Consider the following 10,554-nt stretch of genomic DNA (forward strand, 5'->3'; position numbering starts at 1 on the left):
TATGATGTCCTTCCCATAGAAACTGTATTTTAGGCTTATCAAATAACCCTAGTAGATGAGGAATAGCTCTTCTTACAGAGGAATTCTAGCTGATGAATGCTAAAAGAATGATACAATTAGAAAATCATTACTTTGAAACCCCTAATGAAATAATTGATTTAGATAACAATTATAAAATAAATGGCAAAGCAATGCATTAGGTGAAAGGGTGCTGGTGAACTTTAAAATGATGGGATCAGACTGTCACTGCCTCAATCCACTTTTAGTATTACTAAAAGTGAGACAACTGCAAATCATGTAAAAGGAGTACACAGCAACAACCATGAGATATTCTTGACAAATAATAATTTTAAAAACCTGAATCTAATCAAGTCTTTTTTTTTTTTCTTTTTTGGAGACAAGGTCTCACTCTGTTGGCCCGGCTGGACTGCAGTAGCATGATCACTGCCCACTACAGCCTCGACCTCCCCAGGCTCAGGTGATTCTCCTACCTCAGCCTCCCAAGTAGCTGGGACTACAGGCGCGGGCGATCACAGCAGCTAATTTTTACATTTTTTGTAGAGACAGGGTTTCACCACATAGTCTAGGCTGATCTTGAACTCCTAGGCTCAAGCGATCCACCCACCTCCCAAAATACCTCCCAAAGTGCTGAGATTACAGGGGTGAGCTGCCCTGCCCAGTCTAATCAAGTTTTTAAATTTACATTTCAGTTTACAAGAAATAGCAGGCAATACAAAAACAAGTAAAATAACACCTCAAAGAAGCAATCAGCCAAATCCAGAATATGGGACAGTCTAGAGGACAAATGCCAGGTTTCTTCAACAAGCCAATGTCATTAAAATGAAAGAGAAGAGGTACTGTTTGGTTTCAGCTTTTAAAATTTTTTAAAAGAAACTTAAGAGATATAATACAATAAGGTGATCTCAATTGGATCCTGATTCCAACAAACCACAATGGCAAAAACATTTTCAGACAATTAGAAAAATTAGATTACTCACAGGGTATTAGTGTGATAATTGCATTGTGATTATATAAGAAGATGTACTTTTTGCTATGCATACTGAAATATTAAAGAATGAAATTACATGATATTCCTGATTCGCCTAAAAGATTCCAGCATGAAACAGGGAAAGAGGATAGTTGGAACAAGTATGGCAAAATGGTCACGGCTACTGAAGCTGAGTTACAGTACATAGGGGGTTTTATTGTACATTCTACTGTTATGTACATTCTACTGCTATGTACATTTGGAAATTTTTATAAAAATTTTAAAGCTATCAGTCCAATTTTATGCATTAATAATGTAAAGGGGAAAAACTATATGTCAAACTTACAGATAAATAAGCAATGGATAAAGATTTGCTTTTTCATCCATTCATGTTTTTGTTTTTTTCTTTTTCTTTTTCTTTTTTTTGAGACAGGGTCTTGCTCTGTCACTCAGGCTGGAGTACAGTGGTGCAGTCACGGCTCACAAAAGTCTTGACCTTCCCAGGCTCAAGCAATTCTCCTATCTCAGCCCCCACCGAGTAGCTGGTACTCTGTTTAGGCACATGCCACCACACGTCGATAATTTTATTTATTTATTTTGTTTTTTGCAGCAACGTGGTTTTGCCATGTTGCACAGACTGGTCTCAAAAAACTCCTGGACCGAAGCTATCTACTGTCCTTAGCCTCCCAAATTGCTAGGATTACAGGCGTGACCATTCTTGTTTTTAAAAAGCCTCGAAAAGGTAGAAATTCATGAGAGTTTGTTTAACTTAATGAAGGTAACTGTCACATGCCCACAGCAAACATAATACTTGATGAAATTTCAGAAGCATTCCCATTAAAGGGAAGGATAAAATAAAGATATCTGATATTGCTATGATTCAATCTTAAATTGGAGGTCCTAGACAATGCATTAAAATAAAAAGTACACATGGTATATAGGCTAAAGACAAAGAGACAAAACTATCAGTATTTGTACATAATCTGTTTTCCTACCAAGAAAATCCAATAGAATCAATTAAAAAGATAATTTACAAGTAAAGTTGTTGGACACAAGACAACATACAAAAATTGATAGCTTTCTTATACTCCTATAGTAATTATGAAATGAAAGAAAAAGTTCTATTGATGGTAGCAACAAAAATAAAGTATCTAGAAATAAAACAAACAAGATATGTTCAAAATATTTATGGAGAAAATTATGAAGCATTACTAAAGGACTTAAAAATTTGGATAAATGGAAAGCCATACCATGTTTATTCATATAAAGAAAGACTCATCCATGTAAAGATGCTAACTCTCCCTGCTTACATCTGTAAACTCAATAAAATACAAAATAAAAATGCTCATAAGATCCTACAAGGGAATGATAATCTGCATTTAAAATTCATTAAAATAGTAAATATGTAAAACTAACCACAAAACTGAAAGAAGATAAGGAGGGTCTTTCAATGCCAGATAGCACACATATTATAAAAATACAGAAATGAAAAGTATGGCATGGATGAAGGTATTAATAAATGAATCAATAGAACCAAATAGAGAATCATGAAACAAACTCAAGTATTCCCAGGAACCTAATATTGATTAAAAGTAGTATTTAAAAGTCAGTGGAGAAAAGAAAGAGAGGCATATAAGATATTCATTACAACAGGTTTTACATTAGCAAAAATTTAGAAATAACCGTGTCAATGGGGAATTGGCTAACAAATTATAACCTATTTATTCTAGTAGAATATCCTATTATTTATTGTAGTAGTCATAGTAGAATACTATGAAACAAAGAACAGGTAGATTTATACGTATTAACATGAAAAGCTGTCAGACATTATGTTGGGTGAAAGTAGAAAATAGCAAATCAATACACATAGCATTATACAATTCGTATTTTTTAAAGCCACTAAATAATATTATATATTCCCTACACATGCAGACGTGTTTGTAATTGCTCGTGAATGAGTAAAAAAAGATGCAGGAGAAAGTCAAACAGTGAGCAGGGACAGAGGAGGTACAGAGGAAATCAATGATGATCAAAGGAAGAAAGTGTTCAACTTCCCTGTAATGCTCTAATCTTTCAAAAGAAAAATGTATTCATGTATCATGTGTGTAATTAAATCAATGAATAAGAAATTAAGAGGCTGTATAACAATATGAATGTATCCAGTTATATTTATATAACTGGATTCATACATATTGAATAATAAATAATAAATATATATTATATATTTATAATATATAAAAATACATATAGCATACTACAATATATATATACTTATTTATTCACACAAAATGCATGAAAAGAAGACTGTAAGGACACTCACCAAACCGTGGACAGTTGGTTGTTTATTGGATTTTGTTTTGTTTTGGTTTTGGGGGTTTTTTTTTGGTGAGATGTCAGAGAGCAGGCAGGAAAGGCAAGTTAGAAGATTTACTCTCTCTATACCTGTGTATTATTTTGCTCTTTTACCATGAAAATACGTTTATATATTATTAATTTAAAAATAAAGATATGGAAAAAGTCAAAGACACAAGGTTAAATGGGAAAAGCTAGTTGCAAGATAACACAGTATTAATCTATTACATAAAAAGCAAACCAATGCACAAAAAAATAACATTTTGCATGTGTTTTATATAAGTAGATAAAATTGCAACAAAACAAAGAACCATTGTCACATTTGAGGTAAGGCATTACACTGGGGTAGAGGTGAAGGAAAATAATGAGATGATTAAGATTCCAGCTCCAACAATTACTAGCTGTATGACCACATGCAAGTTATATGACCTCTTTGTGCTCTCAGTGTCCCTATCTGTAAAATGGAAGAATAACAGTACCTATCTCATGGATTGTTGTAAAGAGTAAACGTGCTAATCTCTTTAAAGCATTTAGAGTTTTGCTGGGCACAGTAAGGCCTGTATAAGCATTTGCTCTCATTGTTCATATTTCTATATTTTTAAAGTTTTTATAATAATATATTCATACATTCCTCATGTAATTCCTTGTGTATTCCTAGTACAATTTTAAAAATAAAATTTGAAACATAATATTAGAGAAAAAAATTTCTAGGACAGTATATTGCAATTTTGTTCAACTTTTATTTTAGGTTTGGGGTACATGTGCAGTGCAGGTTTGTTATACAGGTAAGTTCGTGTCACAGGGGTTTGGTTTAGATTATTTTGTTATCCAGGTACTAAGTATAATACTTAATAGTTATTTTTCCTGATCCTCTCCCTCTTCCTACCCTCCTCCTTCAGGTCGTACCCATTGTTTCTTGTTTCTCTCTTTCTGCCCATCGGTTCTCATTATTTAGCTCCCACTTATAAGTGTGAGCATTTGGTATTTGGTTTTCTGTTCCTGCATTAATTTGCTAAGGATAATGACCTCCAGCTGCATCATATTCCTGCAAAGCACATGATCTCTGTTTTTTTTTTTTTTTGGCTGCATAGCACTCCACAGTGTATATGTATCACATTTTCTTTGTCCAGTCTGTCATTGATGGGAATTTGGGTTGATTCCATGTCTTTGCTATTGTGAACAGTGCACATTGTAAAGTAATATATAATTAGAGATGACTTAAATGTCCATCAATAGGGCAATAGTTAAATTTAAGTCATCACACATCCATACCATGGAATACTTTGCAACGCTCAAGAATGAGTTGGGCTGGGTTTGGTAGCTCACACCTGTAATCCCAGCACTTTGGGAGGCCGAGGTGGGAGGACTGGTTGTGCCCAGGAGTTCGAGATTAGCCTGGGCAAAATGGTGACACCCCATCTCTATTTGTATTAGTAATAATATTTGAGTTCGAGATTAGCCTGGGCAAAATGGTGACACCCCATCTCTATTTATATTAGTAATAATATTTTTTTAAAAAGAATGAGTTGGATGTCTATGTATGGACACTGGAATATAACCATGGTATATTCAACCTTCTTTAAAGTGGTAAAATGTTATGTATCATTTTTATATATTATATATGTATACATCTATTATATGTGTTTACATATTATACATGTATATTTTATGTATACACATACACGTACACACACAATTCCCTATACTAACATACACATAAACTGACCCTTCACAATTTATCCTATTTACTTACGTGTTTGATGTTTTTCTTTGATACAGGGTCTCACTCTGTCACCCAGGCTGGAGTGCAGTGGCATGATCACAGCTCACTGCAGCCTCGACTTCCCCAGGTTCAGGTGATCCTCTCACCTCAGCTTCCCGAGTAGCTGGGATGTGCCACCAGTAGTAGTATGTGCCACCACACCTGGCTAATGTTTTATATTTTTTATAAAGATGGGGTTTTTCCAAGTTGCCCAGGCTGGTGTCAAACTCCTGGGCTTAAGTGATCCACCAACTTTGGCCTCCCAAAATGCCAGGATTACCGGTGCAAACCATCATGCCTGGCCTATTTTTTTAATTGCATTTTAGGTTAGGTTTTGGGGTACATGTAAAGAACATGCAAGATTGTTGCATAGGTACACACATGGCAGTGTAATTTGCTGCCTTCCTCCCCTTCACCTATATCTGGTGTTTCTCCCCATGCTATCTCTCCACAACTCCCCACCCCCCCATCCCTCCCCCATTTCCCCCCAACTGACCCCAGTGTGTAGTGCTCCCCTCCCTGTGTCAGCAAACTGACACAAGAGCAGAAAATCAAACACTGCATGTTCTCACTCATAGGCGGGTGTTGAACAATGGCCTATTTTTAATTATGATCATGTCATTCAAATACTACCATTGCTCGTAGTATAAAGTCCCAAATCCTTAAGGGAGTCTGCCACCCAGCCTCAGCACTCTCCTACGGCTACAGCATTACTTAATATGCTCTAGTCATAGGAGATATCTTTCAGTTCTTCAAATTACTATACATGTTCTAGCTTCAGGTCTTTGCACATGCTGTTTCCTTTACCTGGAACATGTCTTCTACCTACCCATCATCCACCTCCATCTACCCTAATTTATCTTTCAGTCCTCATCACTTCTTCAGGGAAGCCTTCCCTAACGTTCCAGGCAGGGTGAGGTCCTTCTATTATAACAATTAAAGAACACTTATTTTTCATTCATAGCTCTTATCACCGTTTACAGCTTTCTATTTATAGATAAAATCATTAATTTCTGTTATTACTCCTGTTAGACTGTAAACTCCATGACAGCAGGATTCTTGTCTGTTTTAAAGGTCAGTAAATATTTGTGAAATAAATGACTGCCATCCTTTAATTAGGATAGACCTTGGCTTTGGCACTGGCTCCATTTTCCTTTCCATTTCAACCCCTAACATCATGTAAGCAACATCAATGTCTGTGGATGACTCACTGAACATGCTAGACTCACTGAACATGCTAGCCTCACTGCCCTTTGATCTCCTCTACTTCAACAAACTCTGACCACATGCCACTTTATATGCCATTGCTAACCATTAGTTTCCTAGACCACCCAGTAAGCGTGGAGCTGCTCCACTTTGGAATTTCTGAACTCTACTAGCCTAATCTCTGGCTACAACCTCCTATTCCAATTACTTCTTGGTTCTCAGACTACCCACTCCTCATTCTCTTTTTTTTTTTTAAATGTGATCAAGGAGTCATTTCACAGCCACTTTTTATTCTCATCAAGATCTCCCATCCTTTCTCCCATTTTCCAGCTCATTATCACCTCATGGCTTCAATCCCTACCCAGTCTAGGTGCCATGGTGCATCACTTCAACCACTTTCCTGCTGGCTACTTCACTGCCCTTACCATTTTTAATCCACCATTTATTGAGCAATTCCTGTGGGCTACATTACATACATTATCTCTGCAATCCCTCACAAAACCCTTGAGGTTGTCAGCATTGTCTTCTTTTACAGATAAGGAAACAGATTCTAAAAGAAGTGAAGTAGACTTCCAGGGCACTGGTCCTTGCTGGGGTGGGCTGGGTGGCATTTAGGTGGCAGAGTCTTGAGTGCCCCTGCTGTCAACTGTGAGCAAAGTGTTGCCACTGGCAGCTTGGCATGGCACTCCAACTGTAACTGTGTCAGTGTGCTATGATGCCATCCCACACAAACCTGGCTGGAATCCCCAGTAATAAAGTGAAATACTCAAGGCTCTCCAGCACAGGTGAGGGCTACATTGACCTTCAGTTTAGAAAAGCTCTCCTAAGATCCCTTACAAGGCCACTGCACTTACCACTGTGCTTTTTCTCGATTGGTGCCTTTCTCATTATCACAGGCTCACCTTCTGGCTACATCAGCAAGGTGGGGGCAGACTGGGCAGTTCCAGTCCTGATCATTAATTCTCCTATTCCTGTTCAGATTTTACCACCTGCACAGAGCCTACTATGCACCCAAAGGATTACTTCTAGGGCTTACCAGGATTACTTCTAGGGGTTGCTCCTAAAATGACATTCCAAGCTTTGATGACTAGCACCCACTTCAGCCCTTAGGAGAAGAGTTACATTGAGACTGTGCCCAGCCTCAGGATATTTAGCAAAAATCAAAGCTAACTAAGGGTTAAGGAATTCTGCAGTTTACAGAAGTTTAACATAACAATGGCCAGATTTTATGGGCCCATCCCAAAAAATATTCACTGAGCTTACAATTTGGTAATTAAAACATGCTCTATTTTTCATATCCTCGCTCTGGCAAGAGCTCCTGACAAGTTTTTACATATGAATATGTATTACATAACTGTCTTATTTAGAGTTTATTACGTTATTATTTAGAGTTTATAACTCAATTGCTAGCACCTTATATTATGATGTCATTCTGCTAAAGATAGAAAGCCTGAATCTCCAGAGGACTAGATTGTCTTACTTTGAGTCTGTTTCCTAGATTGAAAAAAGTGACTTATATTAAAAAGAAATTAAAATGTTGAAATCCCCCAAAAAAGAAATGAAATAATTTGTGCAAGGTCACACAGCTAGAAAGTGGTGGAGCAGGGTGCAATTGGGATCTGAAGGAGACATGCCTGAGTCCAAGGTCTGTACTCCAAACCAGTAGGCTATTTTGCTTCTCAGAGGGAAAGATAACTGTGCCTGAAATATGGAGCATGAAAACAAGGGAAGCAGGCAAATGTGAAGACTTGGAGACCATGGCAGCAATCCAAGCGAGAGGTGATGGTGGACTAATAATTATCTACTTGAACATTGCAAATAATTTCAAATAAATTCCCACTTACTTCAGTCATCTGACTTTACAGGATGAACTTGGTTCGCTTTGGCTGACAGCACAACTAGGTATGTCTACAAGAAACCAAAAAAATCAGCAGTTTATGACATTCTTTCAGATGTTTTTAACTTTTCTGCAAATATATATACACACACATATATAAAATATATACACATATTATTTATTCCTAGGTATGCAGCCATTTATTAAAGACTTCTCATGTTCTGGGAATTTATTATAGTCTTATTTAAACTTCCAACTACCCCGTGAGCTACCATTTTATAAATGAGGAAAGTGAGGCTGGGTGCAGTGCCTCACATCTGTAATCCCAGCACTTTGGGAAGCTGAGGCAGGCGGATCACTTGAGTTCAGGAGCTCAAGACCAGTCTAGGCAACATGGACAGATCTCGTCTCTACAAAAAAATACAAAAATTAGCCGGGCATAGTGGTGCACACCTGTAATCCCAGCTATTTGAGAGGCTGAGACAAGAGGATCGCTTGAATCCTGGAGGAGTAGTTTGCAGTGAGCCGAGATTGTGCCACTGCGCTCCAGCCGGGGCAACAGAGTGAGACTCAGTCTCAATAAATAAATAAATAAATAAGAAAAGTGATGGACAAGAAGATCAAGAAAATTGCTTAATGTGACAGTTAGTTAATTGTAAAGATGGGATCAGAACCCAAATCTGCTGGTCTCCTTCTGGTCTCCTTTCTATTCATTTACCCAGCAAAGTCCCAACCTTAAATTCATACTCCCTGACACCACTCACAGGCCGTTGGGGGCGTGGCGAGGGGGAGTGGCGGAAAACACCCAAGGAAGCAACTACAAATCTCTACTTTCCCACCTCATCAAGGAGCTAGCCTACAAGACCTGTGGCTAGTGATCCGCCACAGAGGGGCTGAGCTTTATCCTGAAGGCCACAAGGGACCCTTCCGCAGTCTTACTCTGGGCAGTGATCCCGTTTTACACTCCCACTTTGCTGGCACCAAATCCAATAGAAGCAGCAAACCTAGCCTCAAACCCAAGGACAGGGGACAGCTGCTGTTCCATTTCTTCTCTCACAGAATCAAAAGACATAATGGCGGATATCACCATAATGTATTTGGGTTTTCTCCCCATTTTAAACCATAATCTAGGGTCTACAGATGACCATTAGTGAGTCCACGAACCCTTTGTGCTTACATGCAAACCACGGGCATTTTTTTAAACGAGGTGGTCAGTTGGTTAACAGTTTTCCTGATTTTCAATCTGGTATATGTGCAACCTACAGCCCACCTCAAGAAAAACAAAAAGAGGTTAAGAATCCTAACTTTAAGCTCTGCCACCAAGAGCTTTTCCGGACATCTTTACTCTTACTTGCGCACTCACCCGGCTCCCGCGTTCCACTCCTTCAGCCTTCCTTCCCGCTCTCGCGTCCCCACCACGCACGCACCACCCAACGCACGCACCCCCCCTCACGCACGCACCCCCACGTACGGACCCCCACGCACGCACGCACTACATGCGCACGCATACATATTAATAAATCTATATCCCCTCATACACACCTCCACGTGCACACAAGCCCATCCCCCATGGGCTTCTCAGTGAGTCTCCACACTCGAACGCATCTCCAGGTCACCACTCGCACATTCCTTCGTCCGCACCTGTGTAAATCACATCTTCGCATCTCTCCCACACATCTCCACACGCCCACAAGTATTCCCGCGCACGCTCGCCTCCTCATACGCGCACCTCTCTACACCCCTTCATACACACGTATGCCTTCTAACTACATGTATCACCCCACTTGCACGCGCACGCACCCTCCACATGCACCGCTCGGAGCTTTTTCCTCTCTCTCCTCCCAACGGCTGGCTTCTGCAGGCGACCTTTCCACGACCCCCATGTTCGCCGCAGCGAGGTCCCTCCCCCGCGCGCTGAGCTCACTGCGCCGGAGTGGGTCGCAGCCCCACAGGCCCGCCCAACTGGACCACCGCTTCCCTCCCTACATCCCAGGAGACACCAGGCGGGGCGTGGCACCTCCTACGCTCGGCTCAAGGGAACTCCCAGGATTTCCCGTCCTTACGAATTCGGGGGGGTTAGGGGGGTGTGGGGAGGCGTTTCTCATCCTCGCTGGGGAAAACGCTCACCTGGTTCCCAAAGCCAGTTTGCCTTTCCTCTACTTCCTGCCAGAGGGGAAGGGATTCCAAGAGAAAGCCAAGATCTTTGGGGCGGAGAAGGGGAAATGACTCAGGGAAGAGGCGGCCCGGAGGGAGGGGCTGGGCAGGAAAGGGAGGGCAGTGGGGTGCCGGAGGGAAAGGGGAGAAAAAGGGGATGGGAAAATCGCGCAGGGGGCAGTTTTAGGGGTGTCTAGCAAAGACCTAGAAGGCCTTCCGGGTTAACCCTGACTTCAGAAGCTGCTGCACTGGGTC

The 10,554-nt window shown here is 40.2% G+C and overlaps 1 protein-coding gene across 1 annotated transcript in view; it reads right to left on the bottom strand.

The window, feature by feature from the left end:
- LOC116531880 (NACHT, LRR and PYD domains-containing protein 3) overlaps positions 1-10,261 on the bottom strand; it is a 56,393-nt gene extending 46,132 nt beyond the window's left edge. Inside the window, exons 1-2 of the mRNA XM_032250888.1 lie at positions 9,509-10,261; positions 8,153-8,216 (exon numbers count right to left, since the gene is read on the bottom strand). The gene's annotated coding sequence lies outside the window, so the exon portion shown is untranslated. The remainder of the gene's footprint in view (positions 1-8,152; positions 8,217-9,508) is intronic.
- Positions 10,262-10,554: the final 293 nt, after the last annotated feature.

The sequence above is a fragment of the Sapajus apella genome, unplaced genomic scaffold (assembly GCF_009761245.1).
Source record: "Sapajus apella isolate SASKATOON/1434 unplaced genomic scaffold, GSC_monkey_1.0 scaffold73, whole genome shotgun sequence".
In the NCBI taxonomy this organism is placed as follows: domain Eukaryota; kingdom Metazoa; phylum Chordata; class Mammalia; order Primates; family Cebidae; genus Sapajus; species Sapajus apella.